A 25431-nucleotide genomic window follows, 5' to 3' on the forward strand; every position below is an offset into this window, starting at 1 on the left:
TCAATAAACAACATCCCTCACCAAGCAATCCTTCAAGGTTTTGCCACAACGAACTGCGGCCAACGTCTCTATGACTACATTGCCTCATTCCTAACCAATCGCACTGCAACAGTGGGAATCGGGCACCTCCGTTCCGACGGTTTCCAAACTATTCTTAAGTAACCCCCCAAGGCTCAGTGCTATCTCCACTACTGTTCAACACCGACATGAAAGATCTACCTCCTCTTTTGACAACTACCCCCAACCTGCGACACGCCCTATATGCCGATGATCTCACACTCTGGACTCCTACGGGCTCCATAGGTGGCCAACCGACGCCCTCCAAAGTGCCATCTATGTAGTACAACAATATCTGCAAGCCCGGGGGTTGGAGTGTGCCCCCGAAAAATCCACCTTACTTACAGTGTGTAAACGAACACTTAAATGGCGCGCCAAATCTATACCGGATCCTGAACACAGCATCAATAATCAACCCGTTCTTAACGTCCCCCGCCTCCGTATTCTGCGGCTCACTATTCCGGAAGATGGGTCGCTTGCCCAAGCAATTCTGCCCCTCCAACGTACTCTCTCACAATTAATGCATTTTATCCATCGAGTTTCTCACCGAAGACTTGGCCTCCAAGAATCAGATACTCTGCTCATTATCAAGCCATTCTTATTAGCCGGATTGCATACAGTGCTCCTTACCTAGCACTAAAACCCTCCGAATAAAATAAACGGAACACCGCGATACGGCAAGCCTAAAAAACCGCACCAGGATTGCCCCCTAAAAGGGCAACAAACAAGCTACTACAGCTGAGCATCCACAATACGTGAGAAGAAATCCAAGAAGCGCACCGAATTTCTCAATTCACACGCCTCCATCTCACCATCTGCCCACGCTGCCAGTGTTACCAACGCCAATAGAAAAGAGTTAACCCCAGTCACGACCATTACACAATTTATAGAAACAGCCTATAATTTGCTTTCGCCCTAGCCCCTACCACTTGCGAAGACTACACAGTTATACTGACAGACTCTCAAGCTGCATGCTGCATTTTCTTGATTGGACTAATATCCCTACCAGCATTGCCTATACTAAAACAAATTAAGCGACTTCCACATCTGCATATTGTCTGGTCACCAGGCCACGAAACCCTCAAAGGAAATGAGTCGGCACACGCCGCCGCCCGCACGCATACACACCAGGCCGTTTCCCAAGAGGATGACAAACTAAAAGATGATGACATCGTGAAGCCTACGCCCCTGAGAAATTACGCCCATATAGTCGCCCTCTACCGGCCCAGGCGCCAACAATACCCAGACCCCCGCCCACATCTATCCAGAACCGAAGGTACAATACTCCGGCGACTACAAAAAAACTCTTAACCCAACAACATCCTACTCCATGCAATTTGCCCCACCCTCTACCCCGCATCTTGCAAATACTGCCCCCATCCTGGCACCCTATACCATCTGGTATGGGGGTGTCAACAAACTCCGTCCCTTACTTCCAATCCCCAACCTACTTACGAGCAGTGCGTGGCACAGCTGGCCAGCTCCTACCTCTCCCCCCAGCTTAGCCTGGTAGAGAGGGCCCGGGTGGCCAGCGCAGGCCAGGCTATTCCGGACTAGAGGAAACCCCCCACAAGGCTGGTGCCCAGACAGCAGCTAAGGCTCGCATAAAGTTTATTCCTGCTTCTCCTCCTCCTATACTAGGCTTTCTTATGCTACTCAAACCGCAATAGCTTGGTCGTCCAGAATGTATGTATGTATGTATGTATGTATGTATGTATGTATGTATGTATGTATGTATGTATGGATGGATGTATGTATGTATGTATGTATGTACAGGGGGGATTAAAAGGAAGGCGAACAATGGAGCGCACAGCCTCCGACGCATGCCGCACAGTCTGGCTGCACCATCAGTAAACTGCGCGCATGCGTAGTGGTTTCGGGAAGTTTGAGAGTGTGGCCTCCATTTATGGGGAATGCTTGATCAAGAAACCAGCCGGTCATTTATTTTATGGGGCCTTTTCACGCTGGGTCGCCACTGAGCAGGATGGTCATTCAATGGCATCTGCTATCTGCAATCAGCTTGCTGCGAGCTTGGGTAGCGAATGTAGTAGATGAACGTAAGCCAGTGGAGACAGAATATAAAAAGATGCCTCAAAATATATGCCACGCGTCCCTTCTTGATCAAGCGTTTCCCCAAACAGTAGGCGACAGTCTCAAACACTCCCAAAGAATTACGCATACCCGCAGATTACTGACAGTGCAGCCAGACGGTGCGGCATGCTTCGGATTCTGTGTGCTTCGTTCGTAATTTTTTAATCACAACTGTATGTATGTATGTATGTATGTATGCATGCATGCATCTATGTATGTATGTATGTATGTATGTATGTATGTATGTATGTATGTATGTATGTATGTATGTATGTATGTATGTGTGTATGTATGTATGAATGTATGTATGCATGTATGTATGCATGCAGCATATATGTATGCATCCATGCATGAATATATGTATGCATTTATGTTTTTAAGCGTGCATGTATGTATGTATGTATGTATGTATGTATCCTGAACAGTGCTCAACAATATGACAACGAGGAAGACGGTCAGAAGACGGCGCTGACTCTCAGCTAAATCTTTATTGGGAAGAAAACACACACATATACAGTCCAATGTCAAAACGTGTCTCTAAACGTCATCACTACACAGAGGCGCGCGGCATTCTTATCGTGGCCCACTGTCCCCAAAAAACACAACCTACGGCATTGTCTTCGGACACGAAAGCAAATTCGGCATCTTAGAGTGTCACAGGAGATTGGCTAATGCACTTCACTTCACTTTTTCTTATATCAAACGCTTCTACCAACTCTTGTCAACTCGTCAGTATGGCAGCAAAGAATGCACGTGTCCTAATACAATGGGTGGCATTTTTCTTGAATGTTTTTTATGTGGGCCTACAGTGCCGAGTGATATGTGTAAATCTATCGCTGATATCTCATACATGCATCGTATCTCACAAGGCCTGAAAAATATAGCCGGTCATTACGGGTTAGGGTGGGTTTCTCGGGCCTGAATAAATGGGAGTTTATGTAAAGAGGTGAAAATAAGTTTTCAGGGCAGAAAGCTGCTAGTTTGTGCAATGTGAGACATGTATCAAATTTTGTTCTCTAGTCGACGGGCATCGTATACTCATTGACGTTTTCATGTCATAACGTGTACAATGGCCAAGCAGGTAGGTGCGTCTACGTACGGCTCATCGAGCATTGTAATTCACTCAAGAATAATACATTTGCAGATATCCCTCGCTACTGTAAGGCCCACGAGGAAAACAGTCAACTAAAATGCAACCCATTGTTTAAGGACAGGTTTAATATTGCGTGCCATAATGATGAGTTGAAATGAGCGTAAGTGGAAGCGTTTTATAGAAGAAAAATACAGCGAAGTGCATTAGCCATGCTTACGTTACACTGTAAGATAAGGAATTTGCTTTCCTGCCAAAGACGATGAATTAGGTTGTTGCGTTTTTTTTTCGGGGGGGGGGGAGTGGGCTACGATAAGATTGTTGGCCCACCTTTTCGTAGTGATGACGTTAAAGGAGCCATGAAGAGAAAACACAAGTTTGGTTCATTCGAAAGATTGCCTCGTTAGAACCATAACGACACCACTTATAACGCAAACTTCGCTCAAATAAGCTACATAATTAGGAAAAACGGGAATGGTCATGCGACCCACCAGCTCATTTCCCGCAACAGAACCTATGCCGTCACATGGGCTAAGCTCTGCGATTGGCGGAGGCCGGCAAAAGCAAACGCATGTTAGGCAGGGCTTACAGTTTGCCTAGCGAGCTAAATGCCCGTGAAACATACTGCACATTCTTTTTATGACAAAGAACGGTGGAGTAAACGGTTGAAGTTCCGAACGAACACGCAAGCGTGTGCGCCAATGCGTACGAAACAACCGCCTGGCCGAGCTCGACATCTCGCCGTCGCGCAGACGAATTTTCGGGTTCGAGGCGCTCTGACCTTGGAGGAAAAATGCCGTAAACACCGCGCATTGACGCTCGTATCTTTCTGGTCGAAGCAGAGAGCTCGCGCGAACGGCTTTCCATACACGACACCGGCCAACTGGCATAAGCGATACTGCTACTGAAGTTGAACTATTATTAACCGTAATAAAAATACGGCACATACGTACCAGTCTGTATTCGTCCGTGGCGACGGCGCTGACGAGGCAGCGGTGCCGACGGCAGGGCGTTCGTCTGTTGTGGCTATCGCGGAATGGTCGCTTTCCCGTCCACCGCGTATCCCCCAACTCTTGCCGCTCGTGCACTTAGAGGCGTTGAGCGTTCAAGTGGTGTGAGGTTGTTAAATGCAAGCCGGAGCTCCTCGGCGAGAGTTTTGTTCTCCGGATCAGGCGATTCCATGACTAGGGCTGCGGGTGCACTAGGTTTTACTAGCATTTTTAAAATGGCCGCCGCCTCGGTCGACTCCCGCGTGTGGGTGCTATATGGAGTCGACATACTAAGTATCTGTTTCATGGACCGGCCCGTGTGACACCATTGTTCACGTCACCAAATGTGCAATTTTAGCGGGAGATTTAAAATTTTGGCTTAAATTGCCTTATTTCTCAGTGAATAAAGCATCATTTGCTTCCGGGAAAGCGCTTGGGGTACTATGAAACACCTAATCTTTCGAATAAAACAAACTTTTGTTTTCTCTTCATGGCTCCTTTAAGAAACACGTGTGTCGTATGATGGTATGTGTTTCTTCTGAATAAAGATTTATTTTAAAGTCAGCGTCGTCGTCTGTCCCCTCTTCCTCGTTGTCGTGTTGTCAAGGGCTGCTTAAGATGTACGGATACCAACAATCTATTCATTCTGTATGTATGTATGTATGTATGTATGTATGTATGTATGTATGTATGTATGTATGTATGTATGTTTTATTTATTTATTGATTGTGAGGTTTGTCGCGCCGACGCAACGCAGGCGATGAGGCGAACCACAGTGGAGGGCTCCGGATTAATTTTGACAACCTGGGGATCTTGAACGTGTGCCGAAATCTGGTACACTCGGTCGTTTTTTCTTTTCGCCTCCATCAGAAAAGCGGCTACCGCAGCCTGGAATTGAACGCAGGAAGAACAGCAGGAAGGCAGGAAGAACAGCATTTGACGCTGTTTTCTTAGAAGTGAAGAGAGCACAGCACATTTGTTCTTGCTAATATGCTTGCCGGTGAGCTAACAATATTTTATTTTAATAGGATATTGAGAAAGAAACACGAAATCAAGAGCATTACTATCAAAATATAAAAGGTATGTAAAAATCAGTCCTTGAATTTCTAAATCTGCTTTTAGGTAAGAACCCCAATCAGTCGTAGTGAGTGTGTGGGTGAATGTAGAAATGTCGATAGAGGAGGAAATGGACCTCCCAGGCTTGTAAAGAACAGACTGCGGCCATATGAGATTCATGACTATTCCGAAATATAGCCTGCTTCCAACATCACCGCAACGTCATGTGGTCTCGTGACTACAAAGATTCTGGATAAGTAAGCGGGAGACTACCAAAAAGAAGGCTAGACACAACGAACGCGGTCGCCTCCTTTTTCCTCATTCCACGCAGGTTTCCTTACCGTAGTGTACAAAGTAGCCGCAATTTCTTACTACGTAATTTCACCAACATCTCATACTTGACAGCAGCCTCATGTGACAAACCGCAAAAAATTGCGTCATATATGCCCGTTTCACAAATTTTGTTCTACCGTATATTAGTACCAAATTGCTTTATATCGCCTCCTCGATGCTCTTTCTTTTCCTGATTGCCGCAATCCTTGTTGAAGAATTTTTTCTCGCGCGAATTTTTATGAAAGATATCGTCAATTTATTGTCACTTGTGTACACTGTTAAGATTTTCAAAGCTTGCAACTATGAAACCGCTGCTTTATGTAAGAAATAAAACTGCTGCGTGTATTCACTGCTCAAAAACCTGACGTCACATTTTCATCAGAGGTATTAATATTGTCCATATGTGATGGCTTAGTATCCCGTTAAACGGGATTTAAAGGGCGCTAACATCATTATCGGGTGATGTGTCTTGCTGGAATTTCCTGGGTTTCTTTGTGACGCAATGTAACCACAGTCACCCACAAATAACAGTCCCAGCCATGTCCAACCACGGCGAAGTGTTTAAAGGTGAAGGGTAGAAGCCGTAAACGGTGGCCGTCGGAGCCTTGGTCAAGCTCCGGCCGATGGGCTCCTTGCCTGTCTACCTGGCAGGGAGCTCCGGGACCTCTTTGACTACCAGGGTAAGGTCAAAGAAGAAAGTACCCCAGTCTCCCTGCTTTTATTGTATGCCCTATGGTACTTACAACCCCCCCCCCCCCCAAACGTGATCGGTCCCTGAAAAGGGGCCGCACCGAAGTATCTTTTCCTTCATTGCCATCTTTAACATTGCCTGTACCGGATAATTTTTCTCGATTTCTTGTGATGGAATTGCTCAATCCAACCCAACCTCTTGTATCGCACTCAGTCTTCGTGATCGCAAAATCTCTTGAAACCTAATAGGAAAATCATATAAGTGCAAAAAACAAAGGTCTGGTGAACTACTAATCGAGGTAAATGACAAACAGCAGTCCACGAAGCTTCTAGCTCAGACTAGACTGGCTGACCTAGACATCAGGGTCACACCCCATCGGAGCCTCAACCACTCGCAAGGTGTGATATCCGGGACGGATCTCTTGAACGAAACAGATGCGGATCTCCTTGCCGGCTTGAAGGATCAGGGCTTCACTGCCGTGAGACGCATCACTATCTGCAGAGACGACAAGGAGATTCCCACCAAGCACATTACCTTGACGTTTGACCGCGCAGTTCTTCCACAACACATAAATGCATGTTTTATCCGTTGCTCCATCCGCCCCTACATCCCCAACCCGCGGCGCTGTTTTAAGTGCCAGCGGTTCGGGCACGGTACAAACTCTTGCCGCGGCCGAACGACGTATGCAAAATGCACGTCGCATGACCATCCGAGCGACAACTGTCCATCCGACACCCTCTCTTGTGGGAACTGCGGGGGGGCGCATGCAGCCTACTCCCGCAAGTGCGAAAAATTTCAAACTGAAAAAAAGATAATCAACATCAAGGTAACTGAGAACATCACCTTCTCAGAGCCGCGGAAGAGGTTCGCCTCCTTCCCCCTGGGGAGGTACGCCGACGCAGCTCGCCGGGGGGCGGAGCGGGGTCTGGTTTCCACAGGGACCCAGTTCAGCGTCTGACCTGGTCCCTGCCCCGCCTCCCCCCCCCCCCCCTGGGTTGCCTCAGGCAGCCCAACCTGCCACCACGCCGCTTGCTGAGGCGGCAGCGGTTGTGGTGCCAACCTCTTCCGTTGGGACCGGTGACGCTCCCGCCGCTTCCTCCCCGTCCTCCAGTGCTTTGGAGGGTGTCGAGGGGATGGACATCGGGGGCCCCGCATCGCCTCCCACCGTCACCGCACCACCCGTGCCACTTCTGCCATCCCCGACGCCCGCGGCGGTGGCGGCTCAAATGAAGGTCTCCCGAAGAGGGGCCAAGTCCGGGGGGCCCGGTCCATCGGGCACCCCTCGGACATCCGACGACGAGATGGATGTCGGGCCGTTCCTGCCTGCAACGCAGCACAAGGAGCGGCCACCCACTTCCAAGCCTACAGAAAGGCCCAAAAAGCCCAATCCAAGAGTAACGGCCCCGAAAGACGACACATGAACACACACGAACACACACACTCTTGTCATTCTTAAATTTAAATAATGTGAACAGAAAATATCACCCAATGGAACTGGAAGGGCGTCCTTAAAAATCTTGATGATGTGTATGAGATTCTGTATGCCAGTCAGCCAAGTATCATGTGTCTCCAGGAAACCCACCTCAACTCTAAACAAACAAATTTCTTAAAAAGGTACATGGTATTCATAAAGGACAGGGTTGGCTGCACCCACTCTTCAGGAGGTGTGGCCATTATCGCCCGGAAATCATTAGAATGCCACCCTCTCCCTTTAAACACTATCCTAGAGGCTGTAGCGATCCGTACAATAATATTTAATAGGTTGATAACGGTATGCTCTATTTACATCTCTCCTGATTTTGCGCTTCTGAGCTCTGATTTCGATGCAATGGTCGACCAGCTGCCCGAACCATACATCCTAACAGGCGACCTTAATGCGCCCAACTCTCTTTGGGGCTCCTAAAGAACGGATGCCCGAGGTCGCCTGAGTTTATTACATCCTCCGGAGCATGCCCTTTCAACAAAAAAAAACAGCCTACATACCATAACTTAGGACACAATACATACTCGCATCTTGACTTGGCTATTGGTTCCGCAATTCTCTTTCCATGCCTTGAGTGGGGTGTGGGCACAGACCCATATGGTAGTGACCATTTCCCCACTTCATTACCCTATACAGGTATAGGCCCGAGCAGTCCATCTTCCCATAAAAGGTTTAAAATCAAAAGCAAACTGGAGCACATACACACAAACATCTCAACTACACCACACATCTATAAAACACCTACACGTGGAGGAAGCCGCCCAACTCGTCACGGCGCCCATCCTCGACGCAGCCGAAAAGTCCATTCCCCAGGCCTCGAGTGGGTCCCGCACACCAAGGAGGCCCTGGTGGAACGAGGACTGCAGGCGGGCGCGAGAAGCCCAGAACAAGGCGTGGGGTGTCCTTCGCCGGTACCCCAAGTCAGATAATCTCATTTCGTATAAACGGGCCAAGGCTTTTGGGAGGCGAGTGCGCCGTGAGGCGAAAAGGGAGAGTTGGCGCACATTCCTCACTACCATCAATTCATAAACAGACACACACAAAGTCCGGACACGTATACGAAAATTAAAAGGACAACAGACACACAACCTGAACCTGGTTAGTACAACAGGGGACACAGTGGAAGACCAGGCTAACACACTCGCACAGCACTTTCAACACGTGTCCAGCTCAGCACACTACACTAATACTTTCATGCAAAACAAATCAACTGCCGAAAAAAAGCCCTTACGAGACACGAACAAGTCGAATTCTGCTTACAACTCTGAATTCACACTTCATGAGCTCAAGGTTGCTCTTGCCACTTGTAAGCCCTCAGCTCCAGGGGCAGACTGCATTACATACACCATGATACTACACCTCAACGCAGGCACTCTTGAGACACTCGTACACCTCTACAACAGAATATGGCTTTTGGGGCAGCTTCCAAGGTCTTGGAAGGAGGCCATAGTTGTGGCCTTTTTGAAGGAGGGGAAGGACCCTTCCTCTCCAGCAAAATATCGTCCCATCGCCCTGACAAGCTGCCTGTGTAAGCTCCTCGACAAGATGATAAACCGTAGGCTCGTGTACTTTCTGGAGTACAACGGTCTTCTCGAGGGCTCCCAGGCAGGCTTCAGGGTGGGGCGATCTACCAATCATCAACTTGTTGCACTTGAATCCTACATAAAAGATGCATTCGTCCATAAACAGTTCTGCCTTACGGTATTTTTCGATATTGAAAAAGCTTATGATACAGCCTGGCGCCCCGGCATCCTCAGGGACCTTAAGTCATTTGGGTTCTCCGGCAACATGATGAATATTCTTTGTAGTTATTTAACCGAAGGAACCTTTCGAGTGAGGGTTGGCAGTGCACTTTTTTATGTATATTTGCCGGAAAATAGTGTGCCGCAAGGTGGAGTTCTAAGCAGCACGTCTTTTATAGTTAAGATGAACTCCCTCCGAAAGGCATTGCCGCCGACCATTTCCTGTTCCATCTATGTAGACGATGTGCAAATATTTTTTAAATCCTGTCCTATCAATATGCGAATGTCAAGTACAGCTCGGTGTTAAGAAACTTGCTGGCTGGGCGGACCTTAATGGGTTTAAACTAAACCCGGCCAAAGTACTTGTGTTGTGTTCTCCTGCAAGCGTGGAATTAACGCGGACCCTGAGATTACGCTTAACCGTGCACCTATTCCTGTGAAAAGGGAGCACAAGTTTTTAGGTGTCATATTTGATGAAAAGCTCACGTTCATCTCACACATCAAAGCACTTAAACATAAATGCCTCAAAACATTAAACATCCTCAAGGTCCTCTCCCACCAATCCTATGGTGCAGACAAAGAACTGCTTCTCCAGGTCTTTACCGCCTTGGTCGGGTCTCGGTTAGACTATGGTAGTGTCGTGTATGGGTCGGCATCAAAAACCGCACTAAAAATGCTTGACCCAGTGCTCCACTTGGGCCTGCGCCTTGCGTCGGGTGCGTTCCGCACTAGCCCAGTACAGAGTCTGTACGTTGAAAGCAACAAATGGTGCCTGGAACATCAACGAATATACATAGATTTATTACTTGCTTTTAAGGTCTCATCATTGAGTAACCATCCTTTTAAACCCATCCTCAATTATACATCTGCAACCCAGCTATTCTCGAATCGTCCATCTGCTTCTTTGCCCTGCTCACTCAGGGTGAGAGAGGAAGCTTCAGGTCTTGCTGTTGGGTTTTCAGATGTATGCACATCATCATTTTTTTTACGTTATGCCACCATGGCAACTGCAACCTGTCTGTTGTGATGTTTCTTTTATGAAAATAGATAAAAACAGGGTTCCGGGTGCTGCGATTCTGCAGCACTTCTCTTCCCTGCAGGATAAATATAAATGTGCGGAATTTTACACTGATGCTTCGAAAACCTCAACTATGGTGTCTTGCGCCGCTCATGGTCCTAACTTTAATTCTTGCATAACCATGAGCGTACATACCACTATCTTCCAAGCAGAAGCCTATGGCATTTTAGTCACCGTTCAGCACTTTCTGGAAAAACAAATTCCTAAATCCGTCATCTTTACAGACTCTTTGAGTGTTGTGCGTGCATTGTCTTCACACAGACCCACGAAAAATCACATTGTCACACTTGTCTTTAATGCCATAATGTCTATATATGCTAAAAAGTTTGAACTAATCCTGTGCTGGGTCCCAGGACACGCTGGGATCGCTGGGAACGATTTGGCAGATGAGAGGGCCGCTGCTGCTGAAGTCAGGAACACTGTAGACATTACAGCAATACCCTATACAGACGTCAAGCCACACATAAGACAACACTTGCGCAGAACATAGCAAACACACTGGAATGAACAGACAGACAACAAACTACATGTAATAAAGCCGCACTTGGGAAGGTACACATCTGACTCACACAACAGACACACCCATGCAACGCACTCGTATCTGCTGACGGGATCTTCTAGGCCACAGTGCAGCAGGTGAGGAGAGGCCCTATCCGTACTGCACATACTATTCACATGCAAGGCACTTCAAACAACACCACACAAACACTTCAGAGAACTCTACAGACAACATATTCCCCTACATCTATCGTTTTTTCTAGGTAGTGATGCCATCGTTTCCGTGAAACGTGTGTTTGAGTATTTTTCAGACGTTAAGTTTTTAAACCTCATTTCATATCACGCATAATCAAATCTGGCCCTATACACCAGCCATCACCATTGCCGTTAATTCATTTTATTTTTATTCTTACTTTAGGAGCCACTATTTTTTTAAATACTTTTGTTTGGCGCTCTTTGCCCTAGGTGGCCTTGCGCTAAAAAACTCCAACCATCATCATCAACAGTCCCAGATATTACGATCTATCGGTTATAAAGACCATATTTCGGTGCACTTACCACTTCATTATGCCACCCAATGAAATTGCGTCCAGATATACCGAAATATTTTAAATGCAGAGCATTTCAGTAACTCACGATGTCACCCGCGTTGACATCCGTAGTCCGCATCGCCCCCCCTACACTATATAAAAGAATACTACTTACCGGCGCCAGGTTTCGATCCCACTACTCTGCGGGCGCAACGCAAGGTACATGGTCCTGTACCCACTGTGCCACGAAGCCGACACAGAATGGAAGGTTACGAACACGCCTTATATCGTTGACTCATTCAACCGTCGGCCACAGGTGCGCCCTCTCCCCCGCGTCCTCCCCGCCTTCTCTCCGCTCGCAACACCCTCTCTTGCCGCGCTCGGTTCGCGCTTAAACCAAATATGTCGTTCGCGCGTGCTCCGGTCGCTAACATCTGTGGCGTAATTGTGACGTCAACATCACGCGTTCGTAAGGTGGCGCGATTTCGGCGCTATAACACTCTCTCGCGAGGGGCATTCGATTGGATTCGATTGGATTGGCTTGGATTGGCTTGGCTTGGCTTGGCATCGCTTGGCTTGGCTTGGATTGGATTGGTTTGGACTTGGATTGGATTGGATTAAAGTGGATTGTGTTGGATTGTGTTGCGTCATAGCCGCTCCACGTTGCGGCATAGCCGCGGCAGGGGGTTCACGGCACGTTTCACGTTTCACCATCGACTTCATCGACAATGTCTACGCTGGCAGACAACAACTACAACAACAACCAATACGTAATCCATACGACTTGCAGGCGCGCCCCCCGCGGAATTGCTCTGCACTTGATCGTGCCCCTCGCGAGGGGGATGTTTTCTTTTTCAAGGCGTCCTCGTGATACAAAGAACGCTTGCGATACGTTCACGTTAGAAATATGGGGGCATACGACGTGAAGACAAAATCAAAACAGCCCTTAAAGCACGAGAGGTCTGGCGTCCTGGAGCGTTGCCGCTTTAGATTTATCTCGCCGAAAATATCCCAGACCGGCGACCTCCGCCCGTATATTGCACACTCCGCGAAAAAGGTCCCTCACTTTCGAGGCATTACTCCAGAGGCAGAATGGCACCGAGAAAGAAAAAAAAGTATGGAGGGTGCTTGAATCCACGCAGTAAACCAGCGAAACAATAACCTTTGAGATTCGCAAATAAAATTCAGATATCGGCGTTCATCCCACCTGATGTTTCCTTTGTAAAAAATAAACCTAAGTGGTCAACCATTCATTCTTTGTATTGTTTGCATGTCGTTGTATTTTTTATTGTAGCAGTTAGCATCCATAAAATGTACACCACAGTAAAGGTAATTTAGTGTGAACAAATTACAATTTTCGACATATGAAGGATGTTATAAATGAACATTTTACGCTGCTCTATATCAATTGCAACTCTAGCGTTGCTAACGGTGCTGACGATCTTCACACCTCCTGAGTTGACACGAACGCGGCTCCGCGCTCTGCAGAAAGCGCCGGTGGTTACATATCTGCCTTGTAGACGCCAAAAGTCTCTGACCCTTCTGTTGTAAATAAATGAGATGGGCGCAGGCAGAGGGCGATAGCTGGGGATAAGAAGAAGACGAAGCTGCGCCCACTGCCTCGCTCACAGTTGGTTCCATCGCCTTACGAGAACGGGTGCTGGGTCGTGCTTCTCTCTTGGATCCTCCATACGCTGGTGCCGTGAAACCCGGGATTCGAGGCACGAGCGGACCTGACTTTGACGGCGCAGCGGCTGCGAGGCTCGCGGGGCCTGGAACCTTCGCGCTATTTGATCCAGGAGGCCTTGCCCTCGACCGCTGCCAATGATGGCTCGTGCCCAAGCCGACCCTCGTTTTTCTACGCCACCCCTTCCATTGGAACGCCTGAAGCTGCGCCGCCGGCTCCTGCGAGAGAAAATCACAGGGCTCATTACGTCAATCGACGCCCTTCTCCAGGACCCGGCTCCGCACGTGACCGACCTTACCGCCAACATTTACCACTTCCACGACACGCCGAGCGAGATACGGGCCCTCGACGCTGCAATTCAAGGAAACCTGACCGGAGACAAGCTAAAGGAAGACGTTGCCGTATCCCAGCATTTTGACGACAAAATGCGCTCGTGTCAAATGCGCGTGATGCTCCACCCGGTTGGCAAAGCCGCTGTGAATTCAGCCGCCGATGGCTACGTCCGAACCACCTGGAGGAGTGACAATCGAGAGCGCACGGGTGTTCCCAACGTACCGCAAAACACCTACTTTGTCGCTCTTCCGAGGGTTCAGCCAGAGACGCGCCAACAACAGCCCGAGCACACCATGCACGACGAACACGCAGCCAACAGCGGCTCGTTCATTTGGATGGCGCCTGCTGACTCTGCTGTCAACGCCACTCACGGTGAGTCTCCTGTAACGCAACCGAGTACAATGGAAGCAGAGGACGTCACGCAGCGTCATATAACTGTTCCGATCTGCCCTCCAAATACCAGCCTCGCCGTCTTCCCCGACAGTGAGATCATGCTGCTTTTGAGCGACAAGAATGATACGCAGGGTCACGATAAGGCAGACGTGTTCCTGCCGTCCACTTCTGCAACTGATGACCATGCCGTCACCCCTTCTCGTGAGGCATATCCGTGTACAAAACAGATCAAGGAACTCAGTGATCGTGGGGACAGCAAGCACAGCGGGCTTCCTTGCGTGCTCAAGTTGTTGTCACCTGGCGACGCCACCCTCAGAATGCACATAGACGATGCTCCTAAAGATCAGGAAATGGCCCATTTGAAATCGCGACGGGAGGAGGTTAACCGACGCCCACCAACCCGAAGGAAGATGAGTAGCCACGCCTTGCGTCACGTCGTGGATAACCGCAACCACATCCCAGCTAGACGCCAGACATTTCACCGCGTCCGCAGATGCCTGCCCAGATCTATTCCTTCGCAAGTTTTGAAGCTCCGGCTGGCATACCGCTTCCGAATCTGGCACCTCCCCCGATGGTGTCCTATACGGCACAGTGCAGAATCACCGTCACTTCGACTCCACAGATTGAGAACCAGAGATTGTGGCCAGCCCACCAACAATATTTATGCTAGACGCCTTTGGTTTGTCGCAGCCGCTGTCATTTGCACACCGACCAACCACTGCAGCTTCAAAAACGTGCTCGTCATCAAGACGCACATCGAGCTACAACGGCTCGTCGGAGTCCCTTACGACCCCGGCGGCTACCCCAAGACCTACGGTGCGAAGCGGGTGATCCTGATGCACAGGGAACATCACAGCAACTGCGGGACGCAGCATCAGATGCGAATCATCGCTCCAAGCACCGCCCGTGCGAGCAGTCCGACATCATTTATTTTCGCCTGATCACTGGGACAATATTCAGGCGCCCCATACGAAGGCTCATCTTGAAGGCCAGTCCTTGCCTTTCTGGCCGGAGGGGAGTGTGTTGTAAATAAATGAGATGGGCGCAGGCAGAGGGCGATAGCTGGGGATAAGAAGAAGACGAAGCTGCGCCCACTGCCTCGCTCACAGTTGGTTCCATCGCCTTACGAGAACGGGTGCTGGGTCGTGCTTCTCTCTTGGATCCTCCATACCTTCTATTGCACAGTTTCTGGTAACGCAACGTGATGTCTTTCAAACTTCCGAACTTCGCGCTTCTCCGGCTGGACCGACGCAGCTGCCGGTAGGCTGAGCCTGGCGAGGCTGACAGCTGTCGATACCACTACCGGGAGTGAACATTTTGAAGACGTCGAAAATGATTTTTTCGCTGGCATTGTGCCGGTAGTGTCAGATTCAACACAAACACATTTTAATTTGTTCGTTAGCAAACCGCAGACTTCCCTTCATGAAGCGAACAGTCCTACCTTCCCATAAAATCTTTCTTCGACACATTCGCTCACTTGTGAGTTTTGAAAGGCGAGTCTACTTAAAATGATCTACTTAAATACCAACCACCTTTCGAGGCACCTTCTAGTTCGTTATACGCGGGTTTGACGGTAATGGTTATCCAAGGCCCATTGCTTATATTTTATTTAGATCTGTGCAAAAGGACGGCGCCCGCGAATAGATTTTGCCGCATTATCTTGCCTAAACACTCGGGTGATCTCAGGCAATGTAGCGTTTTTACAATTTTGGAGAATCACCATCACGTAACCAAACGGGTTGTACACCGAGACATCTGGACACACAACCCCTACTGAGTGCGGTAGCGTAGGATTTAGGCTCTTTATCCTTGACTGAGAAGTGGGACAGGAAACAAGCTACCTGGATCGGTGAACCAACTAGAGAAGAAGATATCATATTTAAGATAAAGCAAAATAAATGAATTTCGGTTGGCCATGTAGTGAGACGAACCGACAACCGGTGGACAGTTAGGGGAAGCGTGTGGGTACCAAGTGATAAGTCTAGAAAAAGGGCAAGGACATTGAGCCGCTGAAGGGTCGAAATAAAGAAATGTGGGAGTAAACTTTGTATTTGAGTAGCGTGGGACAAGAGCGGTTGGTGGTCAATGAGTGGGGCCTTCGTACGGCAGTGGATCTGATTAGAGTAATGGTTGTGGTGATGATAATGATGGTGTGCTTTGAATGTGCTGATAATTGTAGTGTAGTAACTGGAACCTTGGGGGCGCTTCTGCCAAGGCCTGGCGTTCCTTAGTGTTATTACAGGAGGGAGTACAAGTCCCCCCTCAGCTTTCTCTAAATGATGATGGGGTATTCCAGCATCATTAACCCCCATAATAAAAAAACCGCTCTAGGAAACTACTGTTTCTACAAGTTAACCTGAATTCTGTAGAACTGTTTAGGAAATTTGTACTACCACGCGGGCATCTACATGATATCTGCAGAACGCCGTCACTGCACATCTACTTTTAAGGCTATCACATAGAAGAGTTCTTAAATTTGCAAAGCTATAAAACAAACGAAAAACTGCGTCGTTTCACAATATAAAAAAAGTACCCGGGAAACACTAGGCTCTTTACTAGCCTTTATGCGGAAAACCTGGTGAAATTTATGCGCAATTTAAAATACTGCTACACCGTTTTGCGTCATTTTTTTTGTTTTTTTTGTCCGGCAGCAAAAAGTTACGTCGCCTGAATATTTCTGTGCTTCCCCGTGTTTGCTGGATACTGTGAAGCTGAAGATGTATATAAATGGCCGCATCTTCACTCCTTGGATGATGCCGAGGGTGCGGAGTAGGGGAACTCGAATTGACATCCAAGTTGCACCTCGAGTGACATCCGATTTACGCCCCGACGGACATCCGAATTGCGCCTCGACCGTCATTCGATTGAACAGTGAGTTGAACCTTGATTTTCCCCTAATAAAAACTAAAACTCATAGATCAAATCGAATTTCGCTTGATTTTCGCTTGATGCTGGTGTGTGCAGAGGTGGACGCGGACGGACATTCGGAGGTCCTAAAGTATTCTGCGCCGTTAGAGGTGAGGGAGTAAGCCGTTTGACTCTCCGGTACTAACTCACGGCCGTAGCCCAATGGGTCAGACGACTGACACTAACTTTATCTGGTCTACCAGACCATACACAGGCTCTAATCCTTCCTGTGCCTGTGTGATGTTTTTGCATGAGTAACTGATATGTGCACGGAGGCGGACGGACATTGTGCGGTCTTAAGCTACCCCGCACCTAATACTTATACTCATAGTTCTCTTTAATGTGGAGTCCCTTTACCCGGCATCGCTTCTTTGTTACGTCTTTCCACTGGCTACCCCGCTAGAACAACTTTCCTACCCTTTCCATGTGTTTGCTTGCTGTGAATTTGAGAAATGCGCTTATAACGTTGAGAGCGCAGCTATCAACAGTTGTGCGTTATTTCCACGCAGTGCGGAAAAATTTCCTTCGTTCAGAGGGCTAAATGCCGGAATCGAAGGAACGTAAGCGCGATGAAAAGCGCGAATGGGCGCGAAAATAACAAAAACGTGCTGCCACAAAATGTGCGGCCACCTCCAGTGTCAGCCCCGCGAATATTATTGCGAATCCCTTGGTGATAAATAGCATCTTGCCCGCCTGCACCTTTGATATGATGCAAACCCTCTTGCTCAGGTTCCCAAATTTCCACTCCTACATCTCCGCCAGGAGGCGCTCGTGCACAAAAGCGGATGCCAGGTTATTCGTACATGGGTGGAAAGAGTAGGGAGGAGAACCGTGGAGCCGCCGCCAGCCTTCATGCCCTCTCCTATAGCATAACATGGGCTGGTAAGATGTTTCGAAGTAGACGTCTCGTATAACAATGGGGCCATTCTAGCCTCATGCCGGGTCTAAAGATGTTAGCGAGTACGTTACACATATAGTAAGAGGCCTTTGACCAGGCAGGAATACCGGCAGTCTTGTTTTTATCCACTAGAATAAAGCAGGATTCCGTCCAAGTTTTGTTTAACTAAGTACAAAAAACGTATGCTCAATTGCAGTGTTGTGCCATCCTTCCAATGCACGAAGCTTCGCTGGTCAACCTTCACAGGTTGGAGTGGTACTAAATATTTGTTTTGCTGCTTCATTTCTTCATGTTCAGAGGTAAACGACGTCACCCACCCGACTTTCATACGTAGCGGCATCCCTGTAAACGAGATTTAATCCATTTCATGATACAAGAGCAGCATTGTCTCTGTGGCCCCTGCGCCACCAACGGCTTTGCTTTGAACACTATTTTTTATTTGTTATGCAACTGCGAAAGGGCTCCCCTCTTCTGTCTCGGTGGCCGTGTATGTGCAGTCATTTGTGACAGAACGTGTGCCCACGATTGCAGGTCCAGGTATTTTACTTTTTTTCAAGATTCGCGTATTTCATTATATTATATTTCTTTGCTCAATTCTCCGTCTTCCTGTTGTAAACAAAGGGGTTTTGTGCCAGCTAGGTCTGTTTAAAAGACGGGTGTCGCATGCTGAAAGGGTAAGTACCCTTTTACCTCGCCACATAAATGTCGGGCTTGCCGCAATTTTGGAACGGAATGTTCTGGAATGCCACTTCTTAGAGTCTGGGTACGGCGTGGCAGGTTTGTACATGTAGAATTTACGTGCCGTAACCTTCAGGTGTCTCCCGTCACGCTCTTTCATTTAACCTGGGCCGTTCCCAATACATAGTTTAATACATAAATGAGAAGCTGGTACATTTAGAGAAGCGGCGATGCTCTGAACGAGCGAAGGATTCCGTAAGAAAGCGCCGCACATGCGTGGGGGCTGCAGGTCGCAGCACCACGATCAGTTACCTCGGAAATGTAGCGTCGTAGAGCTTTTAAGGTGATATATTTGTGGGTCCAGATACACTGTACAAGCATATGCTTTAAAAGCAGAGACCTCAAGCAAACGGCTCCTTGCAAAATATAATAATGCCGTTGAAAATGCAAAGATTCATTGAAATATGAGGCCAGAAGGGACAAAGGAACGCGACCATATATTAACCTGTTTATTTCTCATTTCCAAGAAATTGGTCGCATCATACAGGAATTTCTACAAACATTCAAATTATGTAATAGCTAACTGAGGCTTGGGAACCCCACTGGAATACTATCGCAACAGTGAGCCCTACTGGCGGGGGCAGATGCAAACTCTGAAAGAGAGAGCGGAAAAAAGTGAAAGCAACTGAGCTGTCAGTGTTCGCGAGAGCCACGACTTGTAATCTTTTCTTCGTGGCAAAGCTTTGGTTTTATGCAAGTGCTGCATTATTCGAGTTTGAATGTCCAGAAGCTATATCGCGTATTAGCAGTTTTTGTGTGGGGGTCCGCGTGGGAGAGGAGCAGTAGGATGAATTTGTTTCGGCGAATCCGTGACGGAGGATTGGCACTGACTCATCTGTTTGTACGGCAACTCGTAAACCGATTTTTGTTTCTACGCGAAGTACAGGACCCTTTTCTACGCACTGTAATGAAAGTTCGGTTACTGCTTGCTTTGCCAGAATTTGTGGTTTCTGCAAGTTGTATGCCAGGCGGTGTCCATGGATATTTTAAAGAAAATGTTCTGTCATTGCAATTTTTAGCAACGCGTTTTTCAATGCAATATCTGGCCAATATAACTAGCAAAAAATTATATAAAGATGTATGTGACGTAGCCTTCCCAGTGCCACTGCGTAGAGCTCTGTACAACAGTGGTCCAGGACAAGATGTGTTAAAACGAGTGAAGCGCATGAAAGTGTCACCTGGGGCAAAGACGTTCTTTTGTAAATTGCACAGGGGTACACTTTCAGTCGCTACGTGGATAAAATAAAAGGGTCTCTCAGTGCCATGGGGAACCGACTGTCCTATTTCCAAACAACCCGAAACGGTGGAACATGTTTTTCTTCATTGTTGGGCCGCAGTGTTCCTTTGGGATGTCCTCGAACGGTAACTACAGAAAGATTTTCCACGTAGCCCACACGGTATACGTTTTTTGAGCATTGATAGAGAGGACCGTGTGCTATTTGACAGTGTCATGTTGTTGGGTCTGCACTGCATTTGGCGTTCGCGCATGGCTTGTCTGCGTTGTGATGTAGACGCGCGACCAACGAGACAGTATTTTAGGGAAAGTGTGTCACAGTTTGTTGAAGTTCGGAGACCAAAGATGTCTCCACTAGAGTGGATGTCTAATAATTGAACCCATAAGTACGCGTAGGGAATTTTAATAGACAACACCGGCCCTGGCGGGCATGTTGGCATTACTGTGATTTTTTTCTTTGTCACAATACCCTTACCTGGTGTTGCTGTCCGAGAAGGGCAATAAAGAAAAAAAGAAGGCAGAATCGAGTTACAGACAGTCAGGCTTGACAGACTGACACACAGGCAGACCAAACTTTCTGGGTTTTACTAGGCCAAGAAAGACCGTCGTCATAAATAAAATGTATTGACAATCATACTGAGCTGAACAATATGGGCTCCCCTTTGCAAATAACAAAATGCAAAATACGCACACTAGGGGCAACGTGGGCGCAACCCGCGTGTTCCTCGTTTGAAAGCACATTTTTAACAAAGTCGTTTAACCCGCGGAGTGTCGTTATTCTTCTCCCGCCACAGCTGAGTGTAATGCTGAATACTCAAAATATACTTTTGAAGCATTGTTTGAAATATAAAGTGTTAATTTGTATAGTGTTTAAATTTTTTTTTAATTTATAGCGTTTTTATAACAAATGACAGTGGAATTTTGAATGCACCAGTGACTGTTTAACGACCTTGCAAAACGTTTGCAAATTATGCAAATAAACTTGTAAACGGCTTTAGTTTTTTTAACCTGATAATTACAGTGTTTTGCAAAATAAAATATTTAAAGCGCTGTCAATTACACCACTTATTAGGTTGATAAGCTTCGGTAGTCTTGGTTACTGTGCAGTTATAGTTGCCTTGAGAAAATTCCGTTCTCTAATGTGTGTCTCAATATTTCCTATATTCTAAGGTTACCTCAACCTTCTCCACTGTCTCTACAAGACGAACGCTTTACCCGAATTCACATTGCTGTAGTTATTGCGCAAAGCGTCAAGCTCGCGAAGCGCTGAGATCACACGCACAATCCTAGTTCGGCGGGACGCGGCACTCAATTGCCAACCCCCCCTCCCCCCCCACCCTGTTTGACAACGCTAGGCTTTCAATTTTAGAGCAGTTTCAATGTGTGTGCCCATGAAGCCGATGGGACACAGGCGAAAAAAAAGGTCCGCAGATCTGAACATTCTGCGAAAGTGTGGTCAAAGGACAAGTCTTCTGTTTCCTTTGTTACGTAGCTTTCGGTCCCCTTTCAGCCGCATACTTCTCACGCTGCTCACCCTTTTTCTTGGTCCTTCGAAGATGAACATTTAGGAGGTTTGCTCAAGTAAATTCATTCTTCCGCCATTCGCACTGGTGGCGCTCCTACTGCTGAAACGTTTTCTCAAGCTTGTCACTGGTGCAGTATGATCGAAGTTCGTACGCGAACCTTTTAAAGCGATAGGTTTTGGAAGCCAGAGCTTAAAGGCGCCGTATAAAAACAATGATGCATCTCCCCACAAGGCGGTTCGTCGACTGAAAGCTTCGTTAAGACCTGAAGACAGATACCATTTGCTGGCAACCAAACTTCCGTATATCAAATTCTATTACTTTCAAATCGCAAAAAAGCAACGCTTCTACATACGGCCACACATGCATTGATCAAGAAGAATGAGTTGGAACGTTAATATTGGCTTATAAACAACGAATATATAAACATGTAAAACTTCCATAAATGAATTTACTTAGTGCCAGATGCATGGTCCCCTGGTTTTGTTCGTCCTTTGTAGAAGCGCTCGCTGAGAAACAATCATGTTTACGGTAAATGTGCGAAAGGTAATCAACTTACAACATTGCATGCCGACAGCAAACGGAGAGTATGGTGGGCGGATTCAAATGTTTTTTCTCAAATTCCACTCTGGGCCATTCTTTGCCGGTGGTCGATCATTCCTAGAACTGCCGTAGTCTGGCCATAAAAGAACTGGACTTGAAGTTCTGCGTGCATAACTCGAGACCTTGTCATAACGAACCGCGAAAAGCATACTATACTTCAGGTCCAGCTGCTTGCATCATCCGATATGCTTGCACTCTATGAGTGGGCTTGTGCCACTTGCTGACATTGGGCTTATAATACGTACCACCCGGGCTAGAGATGCATAGACAGTTAAACACCACAGCTTTGAGAAATGATTTCTACTGACAAAGATCGAGGTCTCCACAAAATTTTTTCGCGCACACTAAGCGTGAAACACGCTCCTTTGCACCGTAAACTTAGTTTTGAACACCACGTGACTCTTTATACGCGTGGTTATCGTTGATATCAGCGTGAAGCGGGTTTGGAAAACCCGCTTTCGCTTTATTATACGCGTGATGCAAGAATGCATACGTGTAAACCGTAAAAATCAAACTAAGAAGAATCTAGCGCCAGTGATCGCGCCTTTCCTAATCGCGCATATACACATCCTGATACATATCCACAACGACGCCATGGGGCGCACTGCTGCATGTTGCGGAGACTTACGCCTCTTTTGTTTATTTTGTCATGTCAATTGATTAAAAAGTTGGCGCTACTTCCACGATCTTGGCGAGGAAATGGAGTTAGACTCAGTTAGGACCGTTGGAGGGATTGCCTGGAGCAGGCGCTTTGTGCACCGTGTTTTTCTGCCATTCACGTCTGTACTGCGTGGAGTGATCGCTTTCTGTGGTAAAAAGTGGCAAAGAAAAAACAGTCTTATGGGAGATTTGACCTTGATTGGGCGGTGTGGTGTTCCGTGCGGTTCGCGCGAGAGAACACCAAGTGTCGACTGCCGGAAATTCTGGCGCTACACGGCGCATTTCACTATACGAAATCAACTTTTCCGACCGGATGCCGTTTTTACAGTGGCCAGTCAGCTGTCATGCACGGTCGCTTGGAAAATCCAGGCAAACAGATTATTTTCAAATGTCTTTGCTGATATTGTATTGAACCATTTTCTGAATACCGACATTTTTAGTGTGTTGTATAGATGTAACTATTGACCTCGACATTTGTCATTAGTGTCAGGCCTAGTTCTGTATCTAGCTTCTGTTGGACACGGATCACGAGGCCGACAGGGAAAGTACAGAACAAAAGAGGAAGGGGTGCGTTGCTCGTTGTGGCTGGGAGTCGTTTTTCGCGTTCGCTGTCTGGTTTCCGTCGGTCTAGGCGTATATATGGCGTGCGGCACCTTTGGCATGTTGGCGGTGGACTTCGCGGCCGCGCTTGCCGTTCGCGTCGGTGGCTGCTCTCAGTCGAGGGGGCGCTACACCGCGGTTGATGAAGCCGCGTGCTCTTTCCGTCCTCCGCAGAGCACTTCGAAAATTACGAAAAATGTTGTCTAACGCAAATTGACACAGTTGACGCGCACATTACGAAGCGCTGAAAATAATGTTGCATTGTACCGAACCACCGCTTTATTACCACATTAAAATGAGCTAGTTTGGGCTGCACAACGCCGAAGCAGTTTGCGTGTTGTATGAGAGTGCAAAGGCATTGATTCAAACCGCTTTTTATCTTCGCCAGGTTTCACCCCTGCACATCGTTTGTCGGCACACTTAATGAGGCGACGTGAAGCAGCTGGTATGCGGCAGAAGACAGACAAATCGTGAAGTTGCAACTGGACACGCCACTGGAAAAAAAAAACCTTGGTGCTCTGTTTGTGTTGCATTAAGTACGTTAGGTATTTGTATGCTTTCAGGCAGGTCAGGCTGATCCCACGGCGGTCACACACAATGCCGTGCGCAATAGAATGCCCGTACACGAAGTCCACCCACAGTGGTCTGCTGTTTTATTTTTGTATCCACAGGCGAGATGGTAAAATGCCCGCGTGCACGGGCGCCCAGTGGTGGCTGCATCTGTCGGCAATGAGCGGCTTCTTCGCCTGTCGCGGCGGGCTTCACTTTACTTGGCGTGATGGTCATCACGTTCGGATGGTGTCACAGGCATCAGCGAATCTCATTGCGTGCTCCTAAACCACACAACACTTCGCAAGCTTGTTTGCCACGCGGTCACAGTACACCACACACACGGAGGATCAAAATATGTTCACAGCCAGCAGACGCGCGGATATGAAGGCTACTCCTCCAATAAATTCGATGTATCGCCTGCTTGACTGCATTCTCTGACATTCGATGCTCGTCGAAAAGCATCGCACAAGGCACATAAATTGCGAACCTCACGAAAAAAGCTGTAAGTTGCCCAAAACGCTGAGAACGCCCATAACCACGATTGTCGGGAGCCGCCATACCTGCAGAATCGTAGAGAACAAGCGACTTTGGCTCGGGCTTGAGTCGATTTGCGATGCCAATGCATTTTTGTAAAAGTTGAGTGCAAAATAATTGACACGAGATACACAAAAAGCCAACGGGTGTTGTAAGTCATGAGTTGATATTTACCATAATGTTTTGAAAATTATTACCAACTATTCTAGGAATAGTAATAATAAAATATATTGCTGGTAGCGAAACATGCGGCCATGTCGCGAGGTTGGCACTTGGCGCCGATAACGAGAGTCGCAATACAGTGTACTAGCACAGTGGCAAGTCTGGCGACAGCGCATGGGCACTTTAGCTTAGCGCAGGGGGATGACCTAGGCGACCTAACCTAAGGTCAACCGATGAACTAGGGTCAAGCCTACAAACTGTCAAACCTGCAAGGGCTGTGTAGATATCGAAATTACAACGACAATGTCAGAGTGTTGCTATCATAAAATTCAGCCTTGAACTTGCTACTCTTGCCACTTACCGGAAACTGGCTCGCCTTTGTGTGCTGCATAAAGCGTATCACCACAACCCAGTACTTAAATCACGTTTAATAAAACCTCCTTTTTTCCTATCTGAACGCCTCAACCATCATTACAAAGCTCATATTCTGCGCCAAAACACCATAACATACTCGCATCCTTTTTTACCACAAACATGCTATGATTGGCACAACCTGCCTGCGTCATTAGAAACTTTTACCAACTATGAACGCTTTCAGGAGGCACTCAAAAATATAATGGGTTAATTTGCTGAAACACATTTTTTCTAAGTTTTGATTTTTTGTGGTTGTTTTCCCGTTTACTTGTGTATAGCAGAAATTTTATGCCATTTTTTTTATTTTTTTTAAACCAGTACCTTCTTTGCGCATTAGGTTGTCATTATGGTATTTTTTGTTGCGGTGCTTCCTTTTTTTATTCTCTCTTGAAATTTTCTATAGTTTGTAAGCATTGTCGTTTACATGCTGTTTTTGAGTGTTGTATGCATGTGCTGAATGTGATTTGCTTTTCGTGTGCGCGTTTGTATTTTACTTCATTGTATTGGAGTTTTCTCCTAAACCCATTCCCATCTGTAATGCTGTAGGCTCTGAGA

The sequence above is a fragment of the Haemaphysalis longicornis genome, unplaced genomic scaffold (genome assembly GCF_048455015.1).
Source record: "Haemaphysalis longicornis isolate Haplotype H1 unplaced genomic scaffold, Haemaphysalis longicornis Haplotype H1 scaffold_8, whole genome shotgun sequence".
NCBI classification, from domain to species: Eukaryota; Metazoa; Arthropoda; class Arachnida; order Ixodida; family Ixodidae; genus Haemaphysalis; species Haemaphysalis longicornis.